The 22,187-nt window shown below is 33.0% G+C and overlaps 1 protein-coding gene and 1 pseudogene across 1 annotated transcript in view; one reads left to right on the top strand and one right to left on the bottom strand.

Moving 5' to 3' along the window:
* LOC145279781 (solute carrier family 35 member F4-like) overlaps nt 1–22,187 on the bottom strand; it is a 601,960-nt gene that overhangs the window by 344,409 nt on the left and 235,364 nt on the right. The gene's annotated exons all lie outside the window — the stretch shown is intronic.
* On the top strand, nt 17,356–17,493 carry LOC145280520 (U2 spliceosomal RNA; annotated as a pseudogene).

A 22,187-nucleotide genomic window follows, 5' to 3' on the forward strand; every position in this document is an offset into this window, starting at 1 on the left:
TGTTTCTATAACCTTTTAGATTGTAGTATTAGTAACCTTAAGCCGGAAGAGTTTAAAATCTATCCTTAAAAAATGGTTTCTTTTTAAAGATTTTTAAGTGGTCTTAAATTTTGGATCAGCAGTGTATAATATTGCAAATGAAATAAAATCTCCAAAATTGAAAAGCATTTCACTGTTTCGTCAAATAGCTAACCTTTGAATTCCGAATCTTTTTTATTCGGTGTCACGAACGCACTCCGAACATTATTATAATGAAATCACATCGTAAGCTACTTCAAATTAATATGATAACATATATTCATACAAGATAGAAAACGGATCTTGTGTTTACTTTAGGCAGCCTCGTAACTCTCGCTTCTATTATTTGTCTTTTAGCTGTCATATTCCATGGGCGATGTTTCTTACAAAGAGAGAAGAATTGGTGTTTTGGGGGTGGTGATATCTATCTTCCATTTATCGATAGCTACTTTTTGATCTTGAAGGGATATTTTGTTTTAGATCTTTACGTCAAGTGGTTTCATGCCTTGTCTAGAGCGATTTCAATGATAAACATGTATTTTTTTTAATACAAAAATGCATTTGTACATTTTATATGCAGACATTTTAGCTGCCAGTCCTACAGCCCGTAAGGGAGAGCACAATGTCAGAGCAAGTCCATGGACAACACTTTCTCAAACAAAAACGAAAGAAATACCAACCAGTTACTTGCCAAAGTTCCAGACCACTGGCAACATATAGTTTTGCGAGTCTTCAAATACAGCGTGGACGTAGAACTATTAACAGAGCAACTTATGAGACCGCATGCGATCCTTGTTGCATTGAACTAGATTTACTATGTAGTTATCTAAAATACGACACCGAATAATCTTTGGGCCAATGTCTCATCATTATTTGACATAAAAATCAATATTCAATTTTTTTTAATTCAAACCATTTAAATGAGTGTAACACTTACTAACACGGAATTGGCATACCATAGCTCCATAAAAACTACAAATTACTTGGTTTAATGTCATTAGAAAAAGTATGTGCACGATTTTATCTTAAACTTTATTGTTTTTTGTTGTTGTTGTTTTGTAATATCATGAAGTTTGCTATCCTGTAATAACGGTAAGCTTCTTCACCAAAAAAAGGATGCTAGGAATAAAGCGACTTCAGAGGGGATGGGGATATTTTTAATTGATAGGAGGGTAAATCTTTTTCGGAATAGAACTGCAAACATTTGATAAAGCTGAACAGGGATGAGCTTTATGAAAGGCTTAAAGGGATGGAGTCAGAAAAAGGAAGAGCATGGACTGGGAACTAGCGAGCCAACCCTTAGCTCGACGGTTAAATTTCGATCCCGGCTTAAAGCACTTGTTTGTCTAGCCGCCCTGATGAGCTGAAACAGCGAAACAATACCCTATGTAGTTGACTACACACACACACACCTAGACACACACACACACACACACATATATATATATATATGTGTGTATATATATGTGTGTATGTGTGTATGTGTGTGTGTGTGTGTAGAGAGAGAGAGAGAGAGAGAGAGAGAGAGAGAGAAAGAGAAAAGAAAAATATGAGACAGATATGTAATAATGTTTATATGATTTGGCTTTTTTTTATACATACGATAAATGTGAACGATCTATAATTTATAAATGAAAATCTACGCGTCGCTGAATTACATGGATCACAAATCCCGAGGACTTTTAAAGACGCATTATCTTTCATCTTTAGATAATCTGTGGAGTCGCATTAGAGGGCCAGTGATGAAAATCTAAATCCTTTCCTCTCCAATCTCCAATTCTCATAAATAGGATAATCAAAAGAGAAGAAGGATGAAAATCTTTGACATCGTAATCATGAAAATGCCATACAAATGTCAAGCTTCATTTTGATGATTTTTAGATGAAATCACTGTTCGATATTAATATCGCATAGCACGTGCTTATTATTGTATACTGTTCATTTTTTGTTGGATATCATGATCATGTGTAGTGCGTAATATTCAGTTTTAATAAGAATCACGATAAGTGTTGGTTTCTTTCAAATGGGTTGGATGGACCTTAATATCGTGAAATAAAATGATTGTCTTATAGACTAAGTCAGCGCTAAACCACAATAGTAACAAATGTATTTTCAATAACAAAATAAAATCTATTATGCACACATGTAAGGCTGTTTATATGCGCTCGCTTAACACCACTACTTCTCTTCATTGTCGCCATTTCGTCTAGTGGTTCCTATTCAAATAAGCCTCTTTACATAAATTAAGAGGACACAAAGTAACATTCGCTGAGAGTTTACATAAATTATTATATTTAGACAGATTTGATTCTTAAGAGATAAACTTATGTTATCTTAACTAATTATTTACTTTTTTACTTCCTAACATTGGCGAATGAGTAAAGCATGCCGAGAGAGCTGTCAAAATAACATTCCGCTTAGATTATTCTGCTACATTATTGGCGGTGTCTCATTCGCACGGCTTTCACAGAAAGACTCGTTTGAAAACCTTTGTTTCTCTTGCTTGAAAAAAGTGACGCCATTCGTTATCGTTTTACTTTACGCTTTGTTTACCGCATGACCTGCTGTCTCGTGCCCCAACTTTACGTCACCCGTCTCTGGGAACGATTTTTATGCAGAGTAAGCTTATCAAGACCTGCACTAAATGTGACCCATATCCAAATTAACACTAGCTAAGTTAATCGCCTTATATGCAATACTTTTACGAAGAGTGAACAAACAAAAGCATAAGACTTTTCTAAGCTCGTCATATTTTAATTATTACCTTCAGTCAGGTTTTTTTTTTTTTTTGTCATGTGTGTTTGCTTGTGTACAGCCTAACGTTCACATCGCTGGATCAATCGTCACCAAATTTAGTAAACATATTGGCCATAATCTAACTTAGTAATGATACAATTTTTGGATACCTAGGTTTCCGGGATAACTGCTGATTTGAGGAAACCTCAGTGTGCTGGATCATATGTGTCTATACGACAACGTTTGATGTCAGTATAAAAGCTCTTTACCGTTGTTACTGGATAGAAAATAGTTTTAAAAACGGATCAAGCCATTTTCCTGATTATATTGGATTTTTCCATTAGGAAGTAATGCTTTATCAACACACAAAATTCAAATTTATTCTATAATTTTGGAAATTTGCAAGAGCAGCTTTACTAAAATTACTATAATCTGTAAACTTATGAACCAATTTAGCTCAAATGTTAGTTACGTGTAATTAGAATTTTAGAAAAGTAGTATGTGCTATACACACACATGTACACACACACACACACACACACACATATATATATATATATATATATATATATATGAGTGTGTGTGTATAAACGTATTTTAGAGATTGTATATAATAGATAATTCGATACATAGAGAGAAAGGTAACAAGAGAGGCACGTTGTGGCATATACCGAGACCCTTTCACCATTAATTGATTTTACAAACAAAACAACTTGCACGAATTTTAATTTGCTATAGATATGTGTTATGATAGAGTGCAACGAACTAATTATTATGGTATCAGTTCGATGCACGGTTAGTGAATTATGGGGATTAGCATTTAATGCAAAAATACACAGAAATTCAACCATCAATTTGGCCTGAAGTACTCATTCTAATTCAATGGGCTATAATTTTTACCCGTTTTTAGTGGGCTAAAATTTCTAGTATATATACACTTGTGCCCGATATTATTCATACCCCTCGGATTATTCAGATTTCTATAAGAATATTGCTCAAACCAGAAGGTAGACAATATTAAGCGGATTTCAAACAATAAATCAAGCATAAGCATTTAATTTAAACTCAACAAATAAATAAATTATGCAAGTTTGAAACATTATACAAAGAAAAACAATAATGGCACTAGTTCAAAATTATTCATACCTCTCTTACTAATAGTCAATAGCATGCCCTTTATTCTTAATAACTGCCTGTAACCGTTTTGGATATTTATCAACAAGGTTTTTACAAGCATCAACACTGATTTTTGACCATTCTTCAATACAGTAGTTCTCCAAATCCCTCAAATTTCTAGGTTTCCGCTTTTTAACCTCAGTTTTCAATATGTGCCAGAGGTTTTCGATAGGGTTCAGGTCGGGACTCTGGCTAGGCCATTCCAAAACATTAATTTGATTATCCTCAAACCATTTCTTGACTATTTTGGCAGTATGTTGTGGATCATTATCCTGTTGAAGGACCCAGTTTGGTCCTAAATGGAGCTTCTCCGCATCTTGCTTAATGTTTTTCTTGAGTATCTCCAAATATTGCTCCTTCTTCATGGTTCCATCTATCTTGACCAAACTACCTGGACCACTAGCCGAAAAGGAGCCCCAAAACATTAAGCTACCACCACCATGTTTCACCGTGGGTATGGTGTTCTTTGGGTTGTAAGCTTCTCCTTTCTTCCTCCAAACGTAAGAAGCATCTATATGACCAAACAATTCAATTTTTGTTTCGTCAGTCCACAAAATACTTGAGAAAACGGACTCTGGAGAATTCACATGGGTCCTAGCAAACTTTAGACGTGCTGCAAGGTGTTTTCCGGTGTGCAATGGAGTCCTTCTTGGTCTTCTTCCTTTCAGACCATTTTCATGCAGAGTCCTTTGCAATGTTTGCCTTGATATTTTTATGCCAGAAGACTCCAGATTTTCTAAAATGTCCTTAGTAGTGGTGGTTGGATTTGCATTAACACTTCTTACAATGTTCCTGGTGGCTCTAGCAGACAGTTTCCTTTTCCTTCCTCTACCAATCAAGTTGTTTGCTGTGTGGTGACTCTGGAATTTTTTGATGATGCTCTGTACTGTTGCTTTAGGGACCTCAAATTTCTTGGAAATTGACTTGTAACCTAAACCATCCTTATGTGAATTCACAATTTTAGTCCTAAGATCATTACTAAGCTCTTTTTTCTTCTCCATTCTAATAATTTTTATTCTTTTATTGGTTTTCAGTTGATATCATTTTAATTTCTGAAAAATGCAAAAAACGAAATGAAATTAATCAAAGGTTGTATAAAAGCATTCAAAATAAGAATCAAACAGGAAACAAACAGTCAGAAACTCGATTAATACTGAAAAAATAAGGGGGTATGATTATTTTTGAACATTGCAGATTTTATAAATAGCTGTATATTTCTTTTATTACAAGTATCCCGAGATTTTAAAATGACGAAAATGATCAGAAGAGGTTTATTAAGAATATGTATCAATATGGACGTAAACAATAAATTCTTACAAAGTTACACCTAATAAACTCAATTTTCAAGGGGGGGTATGAATAATATCGGACACAAGTGTATATATATATATATATATATATATATATATATATATATATATATATATATATATATATATATATATATATAGGGAGGAGTGCAAAAAAAGGTTAATTTTGAATTTTGTTCTTTTTAAATATATTTTCATATGTAATTATCTTTTGAAACTCTCTTTCTGCTAATTCATTCAATTTAATCGGAGCTCGATGGATGACCTAACGGGTCATACTTTTTCTTGTTTTATTATATACTAGCGGGGGGTACCCGGCGTTGCCCAGGTATTTGGAGGTGTGTGTATAAAAACAACTTTGGCCGGGTGTTTGGAGGTGTAAAAGAAAAAAAAGTTTTGGTCAGAAGGTAGGATTGAATCTCGAAGCCTTGACGCAAAGGTGGAAACGAAAGGGGAAAAAGCCTGACACTCAGCCATCTCGGCCACGAAGGAGAGGAATTGATCAGCGTGTTCAGTTAAGGTTTATAAACTGAAATATACAAGTGCGAGGAAGTGGTTTTATATTTGACCTAGTTTTGCGCTGCAAGCCAGCCGCCCCATCATTCGCTTTTCGAAAACGCGGCGAGCTGGTAAAAATCGCGCAAATTAAATACACACTCGACCCCCGTTGTTAAGTCGTAGATATTATCATTTAGACGTGATATAAAAGTTTTACGAAGGAGCGACCCCCCCCCCGAAAAGGCTTCGGAAAAAACTTTTTTTACAGACATAAACAAAAACCGAACATACATACATACATACATACATACATACATACATACACGTTTTCGCTTTTATATATATAGATATTCATGTATTTGCTCAGATATTCCTTTGTTATTTACACCATTTCTTAGAAATAATATATATACATATGTGCATATTCTTTTGTTATCTCCTACAAGCATTGTCTATTGATAGAGTGTTGATTTAATTGAATTATCCGAGAAACGAGATGCTTTTCTTAGATATTGCTGAACTCGTTCGAGATGGATAATAGAGTAAACATTAATTAAAACGTAAAAAGGCGGAGTTAAACATTGAGATTATGAAGGAGTAAGGAACAATGAAACGCGCTAGTCAATTGAGACGAGAAGTTGTAGTTGGGCGATTTTATTAATTAACTGCGATGCCAGAAAAAGAAATCAGTTTTTCTTTTCGCGGCAAATCTTATTAACATTGATTAATAAAACAAGATTGACAATTGGCTTTTATTTATTCGTTATATAAAAGGAAAATCGAATAATTATGTTGGTTTTATTTTTATTTCAAATATATTGAAGTATATTATCTTGTGCATAATGTAATAATTATAATAAAAGGATGACTGGGAAGCTAATCCGTTTTTGCCGAGCCCCCTCTCTCTCTCTCTCTCTCTCTCTCTCTCTATATATATATATATATATATATATATACATATATATGTGTGTATATATATACATATATATATATACATATATATATATATATATATATATATATATATACTAGCAGGGAGACTAGACGTTGTTCGGGATTAAATGAGGATCAACGAATGTTTGACGCTCCTACATTTTATTGTCATCAAAATCAGTTAAATCGACTATTTTTAAAATAAAATCGATTGTCTGCTCTAGTTGGGGCGTATTGAGAGAAAGCCTTTCATCTCTTCCCGCAGTGACTTAGTCCCCAATACCTTGTAGTTTACATTGCACTGTAGAAAATATACTGTTGATTTTATAAAATTATTTTAATATAATGGCTTCAATAAAAATTTAAAATGCAAAAGTCAAGTATCATGGTTTAATTGTGCTCTAAACAGAAACATTCATTTCAAACGCGCTCCTGTCATATCAAATAACCTCTATTGGTTTTAATATGTCGGGCCTATCTGCTTGTGCAGTCATAAAACTTCTCAAATGCACTTGTGATGTTAGGTTGTATTAGGAGTTAACAGGAGTATTAGGAGAAAAAAAACTAGTGTGTTCGATATATTCATCCTTTCTTTTAGCCTAGTATATAAACTCGTTATTACCCCTTTTTTACAGTAATATAATATTCCTTGATTTGGTTACTGTACGAAGAAGGAGAATAATAAAAGAGTACAACACCTTTGGTAAAGGTTTTAATTACAAAAGAAAACTACAAGAAATAAAGAATAGTCTTGGCCCCAACGAAGAAAAGTCTGATGAACGAGTTCATCCAGTCTGGGGAGGAGTTAAGAATATAATTTACATAGTTACATAATAATAACTTTTGAGAAAATGTTGGAGACCAACTTTCAGAGCTATGAGTAACATAGCAGGAATTTCGGCATTAGTCGCAAACAGCTTATACAATGAATCGTTTGCGACATAATTTAACGTAAAACAGAAAAGTGAATTCTAACCGCTTAAAAGCACTAACGAAAGACGAATAATATAAATATACCTGCGTTAGAAATAAAACGGAACGCTCTTTATAAATGTGACATTTTAAATAGAATTCTGAAATATTTCCTTCTCTTTTTTGCTTCACGTCTCTTAATGAGCACCCTCTCATTTTCCTTCGCTTTTTCTTCCTCTACTTTGGTATTTTGTTTAAGTACAGGTTGAAGAGAGAGAGAGAAAGAGAAGGAGAGAGAAAGAGAATGAGTAAGTGAGTGAGTGAGTGAGTTAAAAGCACAATTGAAAGGCGTTAAATCCAATCTGGCGCTGAGAAAGTGAAAGCTGTTCGCGGGCGAATGCGTTCGATTTGAATGAAATTATTTCCTTTGCTTGAAATCGGATTGAAAATGATTTTCTGTTTTGAAGGCTTTTCTCAATTTTCTATAATGTTTTTATCTTGTGGAGAAAAAAAAATCGCCTAAAGTCGATCTTAACCACAGATGGCGTTTCATAAATTAAGAAAAAAAATTCCTTTCGATTCTTTTTCTAATTTCTTCTATGTTTATCTGTTGTTGTTGTTTTTTTTTTGCGTTTTTTTTTTTCAAATTCTTCTTTCTCTTTCAATTCCTTCTTCAATATGTGAATTGGATTCAAATCGCTTTTTATTATTTAATTTTGACTTTGTCCTTATCTAACTAGGGGTAAAATGACAATATGGGAATCTCAGAATCATACTGTCCTAAGTGCTATAAGGACGAGAATTATTATGATCGAAGATGCCTCCCTTTTTGTTGAATAAAGAAAGTCATTTTCGTAGAAAATGAAGGATGATGCTTTAATAATACGAAAGAAAAAGTTATAAATTTAGGCTCGCAGAATCATACAGTATCAACCGCCATATATATGGAAAACGAGTTGTGTTTACCACTCTGTTTCCAAATTCCTCCACACAGTGCGCAGATCAGAGATACGGAATGCATTTGACAACACGGTGAAAATCCAATGTTTAGGAAGGTTATTTTCGTCTCTACATCCCATTTCTCTGCTAAAAAAAAAGAGACTGGCTGATGTGGAGGCTTTTCTCATCTTTATACCTTTGCACATGTCTCTCATCTCCGTGGTGTTTTAGATGAACAAAAAGCTCTTTGTCAAGGCATGGAAGAGAACCCGACCTCTCAGGAGTGACCACAGTCGAGGTCGGTCGCCTCGCCACAGTCCAATAAAAGAGTAATAAAAATTGAACATTCCAATGAATAGTAGACACTTACAAGTTTCCACCCCTTGGAAACACTTCAAATGAACTACGAAAATGCTATTTCTACATCTCGAACACATTTGAAAATAATTTCTGAAGAGGACGCTTCACAGAACGTCTGAAACGCGTTAAAAACGATTTCAATGTTTTAAAAACATTATTACAATGATCTAAACATAATTCTCAATGAAAAACCAATACACGGAATAATAAAATAATGTTAAAAAATACACATTGTTGGTGACTACCCCCTTATTTAAATATACATCTTTCTTTCGTTGGAATTTCTTAAACCATTATATATATATATATATATATATATATATATATATATATATATATATATATATATAGTAAGAACAAGTAGTAAATAAAGCATGTTAAAATCACTTATATATATATATATATATATGCATACATATATATATAAACTTCAATGCCTGCTCATATATGTATGTTACATGAAATCTAAAACTGCATATTACGTAAAATTTAACGAGAATAGAAGTATTCTCGAATCTCTAAAAGCACGCTTGAAGAGGCTATAACTGAATAACCACCTGTAAATTTCAAATATATATGTTCATAAAATTTAATTATATGCATAAAATTTCCTAAACAAAATCCGTTGCCTTCTTCTGTTTGTTTTCTCATAAAACGAAATTGTATTTACACTACTGTTGATATATATATATATATATATATATATATATATATATATATATATATATTTACCAGTGGTGAAAAAACCGGAATAGAGAGGACTCACAGTAATAAATTTCTTATATATATATATATATATATATATATATATATATATATATATATATATATATATATATATATATATATATATAGTCCTGGTCAAAATCACAGGACCACTTAAGAAAGTAACCGTTTACGCATATTATTGAATTTTAATCAAACAAATGGTTGAAACCATTGCCAAAAGGGAAAATATGATAGAAAAAAATGAAATCTGCTTCATTCGAAACCTTAACCCTGATCTAATAATTATTTAAAAAAAAAAACATTTTCACCTGATAATACCACTTTAATAAAATCGGCTAGTTTTGAAAAAATGAATACGAAAAGCTTTCTGTGTTACTAAAAGCAACTTGTTAGTGGATAAAAAACATCTTACTAAATTATAAATTGCAAAAGGGAAACCATTATCAGAGTTTGAGAGAGGAAGGATCTTTGAGCTAAATAGGGGTGGACTCTCCCATAGATCCATTGCAAACGGAGCTCTGTATGTGTGTCTGATCACAAAAAGGCTCCTATATGGTTGAGTATTATAGAAAACTGGTCACATATTATGATAGAAGATGTATCGAGACACAGGAATGGGTATGTTTGATCTGGCATAATGATGATTCATTAAAATTGTGGGATCTGCGTACGCGCCTGGTCCACAAAGTATGGAAATAAAAAGTTTTATAATTGAAAAAACATTTACAAGTGTTTTTGATATAGATGTATACATATACTTTGATAAGTATGTTTTAACTTAAATACGGATGGTATAATAAAATTGTGGGGTCTGCGTTCGCGCCTAGCCTCCATAGAATGGAAATAGGCACAAACTTTAATAAAGACTTTTCATATGTATCTGCGTAAGTATACTTTGATAATTATGTTTCAGGTTGAAGAAATATGGTATAATAACATTAAGGGGTGTTCGTTCGCACCTGACCTCCATAGAATGTAAATATGTCACAAAGTGTAACAAGGGTTTTTTTAATATAGATCCACAGAATATTGTAATAAGTGTTTCAGTGTGAACAAGTATGGTATAATAAATTATGGGGTTTATCTATTTTATTTTTACTTTCATCATATTTTGCTTTGGGTTTGATGCCCTCAAATTCGAAGCTATCTCTTTACGACCCTTCCTTTTCATAACCTATCATACTTTCATAAATCAGAGTCCATTTTCTGTAGGCTGTTTTTGAACGCAGTCAACGACGGGTACTTTTACTAGTATATATATATATATATATATATATATATTTGTTAGTATATATATATATATATATATATAAATATATATATATATATATATATATATATATATATATATATATATATATATATATATATATATATATACTGTCACGCAAAAGTGAACATGTAAAACTCGGACCCACTTGGCCTTTTTGATTTCCATTACAGCTTACGTCACAGCAAATCGTTTCGGAACTCTAATTGTGTCTATTACCCAATATTTATGATGACTTTTGTAGTAGTGATGCCCGTATGATTCTTATCTTTGGCTCTGCTAGTGACCTCATAATGGTGCTACAGCCGACCTTCAATACTCCATATCAATAGAAATGATAACACTTTAAGTCAATATCTCCTATTTTGCTGCCTCTCTCTATCTCTCTCTCTCTCTCTTTCTCATCTTTTCTCGATATATATATATATATATTTAATAATTAAATGGTAATTAGTAAAAACCTGAAAAGTGTTCAATACTATTGTAGAGCAAAAATATATTTTTTATTACCGTTTTATCTGCTTAGGTACACGTTGTCACTATCGGATTAAACGATCCGACTATTTCATCAGACCATACAAATTCGATTGTGGAAACATGTGTAACTAAGCAGATGAAACGGTAATAAACACACACACACACACACACACACACATATATATATATATGTATATATATATATATATATATATATATATATATATATGTATATATATATATATATATATATATACTAGCAGGCCGCTCGGCTTTGGCTTTTCGTAAGATACGATTAAATATGATATTTTATTTCATGCAGATCGAGTATTTATTATTATAGAGACAATTCTTTCTTGATTGTTATATGAAACCTAATATATAGTTATGAAATCAAAGCTCAAAAGATATGTATGACTTGCGTGCCATCAGCTATAATCGAAGCCAAAACCTACAGCCTTTCACTCTCATTTTTTAGCATCTGAGCCACGCCCCCCTTACACAAATAGATAGATAGATAGATAGATAGATAGATATCATTAAACAATATTCAAATTCATGTTGCATAATTGACTGTAATTACGTCACTTTGAACTCGTGCAACTGCTTGGATAAAAATCGATCTGCTATACCGATCGATTTTTATGCCCCCGTTCAGCGACAGACAAACACGTAGGTTTTCCGTGTCGTTTGTCGTTCTGATTACGATCTATTGTCAGCCCCATCATGTTTCGTTTATTTGCACATGCAAACAAACTTGCTTCTTTCCTTTCTCTGCCATTGCATTTGCCAATTCATGTCAACTAAAGTGAAATGGACTCTTATCAAAAAATATTAATTTGATGTTCCAAGTTTACATTTTCTATATGTAATATATATTTTTATTGCTTTTTTGCGATGAAGAAAATTTAACTGGTTCAGATATCTACGCCGAAGCATTTACCTAAATGCTACGAAATAAGCCATCCTTTTACACTGTAGGTCGCACCCTATATAAGAGCCTTTATTTTTTTATTTATAAAATACTATTGTCCACGGACACCGTTATGCTATCAATGCGGCTTAGCGTGATGAATTCTCGCGAGATTAGAAACCGCAATCATAGTAGCTGTAGCCCGTAATGATGTTATTCAATTTTAACCTGGCAAATTCCATTTTTTTAATTTTCAAAAAAAAACAAATATAAAGTATCGTAAGGGTTCAAATATCCCATATCTTAAGTTTTATGCCTGTAGATCAAAAATTGACTGAGGAGTTTGGTAGGATTTTCTTTTATACAGATGTATATATATATATATATATATATATATATATATATATATATATATATATATATATATATACGCATACATAAATCTATATAGAAAGAAGGTTTGTGTTTACTATAACCTTTTTACGCAAATATTACGCAAGTGTAAATCATGTAGAATATCTGCATGAATATCATTACACGTAATCTTTAACTAAAGATTATCGTCCTATTGTTGCGTTATATTCCGTATTGTTGCTCATGTTAGTATTAGAACGGCTTAGTGAGAGATTAGAATCTGAGTGTTTTATTTAGAGATTGTCTTAGGAGTGTTCATGTGTTCAGTGTTCATATGTCTTAAGATGTTCATGTTGTAAGAGATAGCATATTGGAGACATAAACAGATATATATAAAGAGAGAGACATTTTTGACAATATATAATAGACAGTGTACATGTTACTACACAATGAGAGGAGATTTGATATATAGATAGATATACCAAGGGTTTGATATTTATATTTTTGACAGTTCTGTATGACGGGAGTGTTTCTATAACCAATGACACATATATTTCTTATTTTGTAGATTATGATTTTCACAAAGTTCTTATAATATAAATGGACACTATCTTTTCTGTTGAATCACAACACGAAGACGCAGATACACAAAGATAATGACGTCCTTTATTTCATGACCGGTCCATGATTTCGCTTGAGGAATTCAAAGTTTCTTTACATGTTTTTTTTTCTTCTCTAACCTCCGCTTCCAAGTAGCCGTCTATGACCTCTCCCTCGGCTCTTTCTCCCCGACTCCTCTTCTCTCATAGACTGCATCTAAAAACTCTACCTATATTGAGAACTCTTCACGTCATCGCATGATTAAACATGTGCTCATGAAGCATGTTGGATGATATATGTCACGTTGTCAAACTTGACATGACCCCGAGTTTAGTAACCTATTTTTCAAATAACCTCTTAACAAAATATGTTTACAATTTCAATTGACGATTAAATTCCTTATTTTAATTTTCACATAAACAAATTTCATTATTACATTCCTTTTCGATATACAGATTGCAATTCCTTATTTCAATAACATTCTGTATTTATTTTAACTTATGATTGGAATTTTCAATTCCAAACCTAGCCTATTTCATATTTACATTTAACTAATTCCCTATTTTTTACTTACATGAAAAGGGACTAGCCCTTATCATGTAACATTATAAGAAAACCGAAAAACCTAAAAGGGAATTAATTTAAATGAGTGTTTAAAAGAATATGCAAATTAGCTAGATCTTTTGCTGTTGAGTGCAATTCCACAACCCATATATAACAAAGTTGTATTTTCTTTTTAAATAAATAGAAAAATAGTTTTTAATATGAATATTAATACACACAAAAAAACTAATTTATAGGAATATATATATATATATATATATATATATATATATATATATATATATGCGTGAAAAACAGAATGGAGAGAATAATTAAATTCTGAACGAAAAAATTTTCCGTTTTTCGTCAGATTCGTCGAATCAACGAAACAAACGTTATGCAAAATTGGTCAACTCCCCGTTTGTTTGTTTTTTTTTCGGGATTTTTCTTCCTTTCTGTCTTTCATGCATTCTCTCTGCATTATTTATTTTATGATAAATTGTGTGTTTTAAGATAATCGAAAAATATGTATGCGTATATGTATAAGAGGAAGTATCCGACTATATAGTTTAGAGGGGATTAAAAAATCTTTTTCAAATGCGAAAGGGGATATGCCGTATCGGCGTGTATTATAAGAGATTCAATAGATTAAAAAATCCAAAAGAAAACAAATGTTTTAACACCAAGGAAATCATTACAACTGAATAACTGAATACAATGGATAGGAAAATAATAAAAGGGATAAAAAAAAAATAAGGATAAGAGACAAAGGCAAGAGAAAATACACACAGATCCTCCCCCTCTCACTCTATTTAAAATCTGGCAGATTCTAATATTGAGAGCGTTAAGTTAGAATCCATCTAGATCATGATGGAAAACGGTTTCAGTTTTTTCTTTATCTTTTTTTATCTTGCCTATTGTATTTTCATTCATTTATAATGCTTTCATCAATCGGAAAAGATATTTTTCATTCGCATATCTAAAGATATATAATTAACTGAAATATCATATGGAATGAATGAAGCTTAATACATAAATACATATATATATATATATAAATATATATATATATAAGTATAACATATGCATATATAAGTATACATATGCATATATATATATATATATATATATATATATATATATATATATATATATATATATATATATATATATATATATATATACCGTACTTTGAGGTAATTGCACCAAGTCCGGGGTACTTGCGCCAACTAGTTAAAAATGCTCTTTTGGCGACCACGCATATAAAGATCACTTTTTTAGTTGGCGCAATAACCCGCGGATTAGGCGCAATTACTCTAAAGTACGGAGTATATATATATATATATATATATATATATATATATATATATATATATATATATATATATATATATATATACATATATATATAGTTTTATTCATTCCAACGTTAAATGCTAATGTATATTTTAAAATATTATAGTTATAAAGCCCCTTTAAAAGAATTAAAGTCGGGCCCAACTCAGGGAATTAAGAAAAGGCTGCCAACTTTTAGCGCAAACGCATCATTCCAATTTCTAATCGTTGTATACTCTGTCTGACTGTCAACTGTGAAAGCCTGCCGACAATGGCATTCATAGGTACTTAATTTCATTCCAATTACGTGATAGTTTTCGGAGGTATGAAGGATAGACGCTTATCTGCTTAGATGATGGTGACTTTATTGACTGCGTTTGAATCCTCCGATCACTAGTAATTACTACTTCCTACACTGATGATTGCATAAACATGAAAAAGTACTGTCTATAGTAAAAAAGTTTGAATATTTATATTAAAATATTAAATATATTTACAATGAAAATAAAAATTTCGATCTTCAATAAGAGCAGAATACTACACACAGCTTAGTAAGAACGTGTCCCCTAAAATTATTGTCTGTATTTTCCTGGTGAAAACTCTAATATTAATTGAAAATTATAATTAAAATAAATCAGTTTATTTTAATTATATATTCATTTGATTGGTCTCTGAACAGTGTTATATTTCAAATCTACGGTGGAAATATCTGTAAAAGACATACAGATATTTCCACCAATCGGAAACATGCCAGAAAACCTGCAAGGTCTGATGAGGCTGTTGGATCGTAAACATGGTCCAACATCCGAAACATATGTAACCAAACAGATAAAACGGTAATTAAAAAACACATATTTGCTCTGCAATAGTATTGAGCACTCTCTTCAGGTTTTTACTAATTAACAGTTTCAGCAAATATATATATATATATATATATATATATATATATATGTTTTATTTAGGTTATTTTTGTACCTATTAGTCCAAACCAAACGATCTGTTTGATATTTTGCAAGTCTACTGCTAGTTTTAGAAGACATGATTGTTCATAGGAATATCCTTCAACCTCCAGGAGAAGTTAACTCAGCGGAACTTGCTAAATTTGTATATCACATGTGTTTCAAGATGTGCAAATCTGCGGTGGGACTGCAGAATCATCTGAGATGGTATGGACGACGAGATAGGGAGAACTCAATGTGACGGCGATCATCTGGAAAGATGTAGCAATCATCATGTATGTATAAACAATAAATAAAAATGCTTCTTTGCTTGTACCTGCCAGGTTTTATTTAAAGACAAAAATACATGTTTTACACGAGAGGAAATAATGAAAACAAGTATGGAAAGGAAAAAGAATTTAAAAAGGAGGGTTGGAAACGTGCGTGGGAATTCGACACTCGCTTCACTAGCAGGAGGCTCGGTTGATAGTGACATGTATTTCCCGTACATTTTAGTTTTTAGTCGCGTGCAAGCGATTCTATGTCACACCGTCGGTTCGTCGGTCGGTCTGTCCGTAACACTTTTGCGCTTGGCCTTTTTGGTTAAGATCAAAGGTCTGTTGTTAATAGATGCTGTTTTTAGCTTTTTAAGCTTTTCTTGGCCTTTTGACCAGGATCAAAGTGTAGTATATGTTCCGACAGATACTGCAAGCAAAGAGCATATGTGGGGGCAATCCCACATATAAGACCTTGGTAAATGTAGGGGCAACCCTTCATACCAATTGTCACTATCCAGCTCCCCTACTCCCCGGGGAGTTGGTCCCCATTTCCCCTTGACTCCTCACATTAAAAATCGGCCTTGTGCCTAATTTGCTCGTTGGGGGAGCAAATAAATACAGCTTTTCTTGGCTTTTTGGCCAAGATCAAAGTGTAGTATCTGTTCCGACAGATACTGCAAGCAAAGACCATATGCGGGGGCAACCCCAGATATAAGACCTTGGTCAATGTTAGGGCAACCCTTCATACCAATTGTCACTATCCATCTCCCATTTCCCACCCATCGGGAGCTGGTCCCCTTCCCCCTCCTTCTCTCTCCATATTAAAAATCGGCCTTGTGCCTAATTTGCTCAGTGGAAAAGCAAATAAATACCAACCTCACACATAAGACCTTGGTCAATGTAGGGGCAACCCTTCATACCAATTGTCACTATCCAACTCCCCTACTTCCCAGGGAGTTGGTCCCCATTTTCCCTTCACTCCTCACATTAAAAATCGGCGTTGTGCCTAATTTGCTCGGTGGGGGAGCAAATAAATACCCTTTTCTTGGCCTTTTGGCCAAGATCAAAATGTAGTATCTGTTCTTACTACAAGATGTACTTATGTTTGTAACTTTGTGATATAAAGTGAGGAATCACTTTTCGGTATTAATTTAATGTAAAATGATCACCCACTTTACTACCAATCAGTCTCAAAGCCATTCAAGTCATTCTCCAGATCATTCAAGTTGTTTTTTAAGGATTCCAGTTATTTTTAAAGCATTCAAGTCATTCTTAAGGTCATTCAATTCATCTTTAAGTTCATTAAAGTCATTCTAAGTCATTTACTTTTTATTTATTAAAGTCATTTCAGCCCATTTTTCGGTCATTTTAATTTATCTTAAGAATTTCATGTCAATCTTACATTCATGCATTCATTCATTACACGAGAGCACGCGACTAATGACTATCGGCCTTGTTGTTGTTGTCGCGGGAAAACGTGCTTTAAGATGTTTCTAATTTAAATGTCGCCATAAAAAAAGAGTTCTGAATGAATGCTTAACGCTATTGTTGGTTACTGTAGTGTGCTTTTTATATGTTCATAGTAGTGAACCCGTGCATAGGCGTTGCTTGAGAAAATATAAGGACCAAGGAAATTAATGCTCTGATTTTGAATTACTTATAAATATTTTTACTAGAATTTTATTTAGTTATAAATATTAATAAAGTTTAACTTACTTTTAGTGATCTGTAAATATCAACATGTAGACAATATTTAAACGTTAGTATTTTTACGTTACCATGAACTAGTATTGGCTGAAGAGAGCTTGAGATAGGTATCTAAAACGGTCATTATTATCGGGTTTTAAACCGACGGTACCAATAACTTCTCTCATCTAAAAACACATTGAATGTCTGCAGATTCGTATATGAGCGTTTGGGGAGAAAGCTATAATCGTCAAATGAACAAGTGAAGATCACTAAGTTATCTAAAACGGTCCTTATTATCGAGTTATAAACCGATAGTACCAATTACTTTCTTATCCAAAAACTTTCTGTAAACAAAATATAATATAATATAATATATGTGTGTATGTATGTGTGTGTATGTGTGTGTGTGTGTGTGTGTGTGTGTGTGTGTGTGTGTGTGTGTGTGTGTGTGTGTGTGTGTGTGTGTGTGTGTGTGGAGTAGAGATTTAGAAGGCTGTCACAATGCGAGGAATGAGATATAGTCGGTGTTGGTGAGAGAAGACGAAAACAAGTGACGATTTACAAATCAATAAGTACATGCATAGACATATATTTATTCAGTTGTATTAAATACAAATGTCTGTGACAATATCCATAATATATTTCGGGAAAAAATTCCCCTTTTCAAATGGTGGACGTGACAGATCGGTTCAAAACATGCTAGATGATAAACGGAAAATGAATTGAATGGCTGTGTAGAGCCTCGCAGAAAATGTAAGGAGGGGATTTATATGTAGGGCGTGTTTTAGGTAATTTATATATTTTTTGTTCCTTTTTTTATATTTTTTTTGTATATATATATATATATTTTTTTTTTAGTTTATAACTTGTTGCTTTTGCCCAAGCTTTATTATATTTTGTATATTCTATGTCTATTTCGTTGTCTTTATTTTTCTGTTGCTATGTATCATTCATTTATTTGTTTAATTTATTTATGTCCCTTGCTTGTTCAGTGGGATGACCTAGTCAATCTAGGTCATACGAGTCACTAGCTGGCTTGCACGGGGTTAACTTTTGAAGGAGAGAAGTAGAAGGAGGATGTGTGCGTGTGTGTGTGGGGTGCTCTTAGCCGACTGCTGGGGTTTTTAGTTTGGGGCTGTGGTTGTCAGGAGTAGGAAGATAGTTGGGAACGGGGACACTGGATTGACTTTCCTTTGGAAATTTGTTATTTTATTTATTTTATTAAAACTTTAAGTGGTTATTTAATTCTTTATTATTATTTATTTATTAATTTATTTGTCCATATTAAAAGGTTAGGACTAGTAAATGAACAATATTTGTATATATTGAATATTCCAAGTTAAAGGGCTATCGTAATTTAATTTATTTGTTTACTTAATTTAAGTAAGTTTACGTATCCTTCTGCCCTTTAGGTGCTAGCTTGGTGTGTTTGATTATTGATCCTAGGTTTGTCTACTTATTAGTTTTCGATTTTTTGCTCCTGTTTTATATATATATATATATATGTGTGTGTGTGTGTATGTGTGTGTGTATGCGTGTGTGTGGGGTTATGCCGGTAATGGAAGTATCTCTATAGTCTGTTTGATAGTAGCCGTAGGTATGATATTTAGTGTTTTGTTTTAGTTGATTTATTTAATTATATTTGTTATATACATATATGCGCATACATATACATGCACACGCACATGTACATATATATACATATATACACACACACATATATATGCACATACTTACATACACACACGCACACATACATACATACATACATGTGTACACGAATATACACTCACATACACGCTCATGTGCATACATACACCTACATATATATATGCGCACGCCCACTTATATACACGCATACTTCCACACAAGTATATACATTGGAATGGGATGGGTGCCAGGCGAATTTCCTGCCCAAATATGTCCGAGGGTGCCGTGCATAGTATCAACGATATAGAAACATTTAACTCTACTCCAATAAGACTGACGTCGTTGACTGATGGATTTCTTAAAAAGGTTTAAGGAGAGTAGAAAGTGGAATTAGTGTTCTCTCTCGGCGGCCTGGTAATTTTCGCAGATTCTCACATTCCATGAGCAATGTTTCTGACAAAGAGAAGGAACTACTTTTTTATGGGTCTGAATTTGTCTACCACTTGTAATTGGCTAATTGGATTTGTTTCTTTTCATTTTGAAGAATTATTTCACTAGTGTTATCATTGAGGGGCAACCATTTACGTTTGAGTGTATAATATCAAAAGGATTCCGTGTGCGTATGATTGTCTCTAATATAAATGGTTGTGTGTTTGATTATCATAAAGGGAATCGTGTGTGTGACATGTATTTTCTGAACCTACCTCTGCTTCTTCGATGTTGGACCATCTGGGAATTTCTCATCCTGGAGGGAGACTTGATACCTGTTTGATGAAGATTTATCACTCCAAGACGATGAATGGGTTTTATAGTTTTTATTTCACTTTCCCCAGAGGTCCTGCAGAAGGTGGAAGTGAAATCTGCTTGTGTGGGTTCTTCTTCACACACGTCAGCGTTCGTCTCCCCCCTCCCCAGTGAAGGGGGGGAGACAACAGAAAGCCATCCGTCTTCTTCAAAGCCAAAATCAAATCTCACCGATCTGCTGATCACGTCATTCATACGTAATCTGGTCAGCTGACCTTCAGTTCTGGTAAACGTGTCTACCTCCACGTTTACTCACCTCTCTCTCTCTCTCTCTCTCTCTATCTCTCTCTCTCTCTGTAACATTCCTTCCCCCTTTTTATCAAAATGTATGGCGAAGGCATATATTTTCTACTTCCCACATTTACTAAGAATGGGATATATATGCTCACCCCACTGGCAAAGAAAACTGTCATACCTTTATTCAATATACTAAGTAAAATAATATCAACAAATAATACCATGTGGCGCTAATCCTTGCGCCCTCGAAGGTCAACAACTCCCTGTGACCCCATGGTCTCTTCATAATTTAAATCAGAATTTCAGGAGCATCCTTTACTCCCGTCGACACTACACGTGATCGATAAATTCTCGGCAATCAACCGAATAATAAAATCGAGGTCCATCTGCCTCTTCAAAACGGACTATCATCGTCCTTGGCTTTACAGATCAGTTTTTCTTCCCATAGGTAGCACACAAAAAAAATTTTTCCATCCCAAGCCTTATCCTATTCATCATAAGCCACTCTTATTACTAGTATTTTGTGGAAAACAAAAAACCTCTTAACATTCCATATGGTGGGTAGCCTTCTATTTTCCTAAGTACTTGCATATATATTTCATTCATCTTCTCTTGAGCGATTCGTAACATAATGGCCTCGTCAGCCATTGACCCCCCTCTGCCCCTTACACCATGTCAGAGGGCATTTCATTTGCTCCCTGAAGTTGATTACAACTAGATCCGCTCACGCTGGACAGAATACATTTCGTTTACTGCTATGTCAGAAAAAACTTTTTTTTTCCAAAGTCGGTAAGCGCAACCTGCCTTGAAGACACATAGCTTCACGGAAAATATCGGATTTCCACACATGAAGTACTCAAAGTTGCTCCATGTTGATTCTACTCGAAATCAATAGAAATAACGATAAAAAAAATAAAATTCGAATCATTTCTCGAGAATAATGAAATTAATAACTACCCGTGTAATTCAACACCTCTCCAAAATTCTAACATGCTTGCCACAGAAATTAAATTCCATTCACGCCCCACTTTTTTCTTTCATTTCTTCATATAGTTTATTTAACCCTATATTTATCCCTTTTTTTCTACCTTACTTATGTGGTCAAAACGTCACTCATGACGAATAGAACATTTATTCTACTTTCCAAAAATTAAAATTAATACCGACTGAACCTTTTGACTCTTCCGAAACTTTTTTATTATTATTATTATTATTATTATTATTATTATTATTATTATTATTATTATTATTATTATTATTACACTGTTTAAATCTTATTTCTTTCTCTTTTTCCCTATTTTATTATTACTATTATGATTATTAATTAATTAATTAACAACACGTTCTTTCTTTTATTAATCATTCTTTCAATAGACCCCACAAGCAAAGATTCCACCTCCCCATTCTGCGAAAAAAAAATACATGTCAAAGAACAAGAAAATTCTGCCAATACCGTTTGACAACGCATCAATTACATAAAAATAATAA

Source organism: Euprymna scolopes, chromosome 7 (genome assembly GCF_053919585.1).
Source record: "Euprymna scolopes isolate OS-2025 chromosome 7, ASM5391958v1, whole genome shotgun sequence".
Classification (NCBI taxonomy): Eukaryota; Metazoa; Mollusca; class Cephalopoda; order Sepiida; family Sepiolidae; genus Euprymna; species Euprymna scolopes.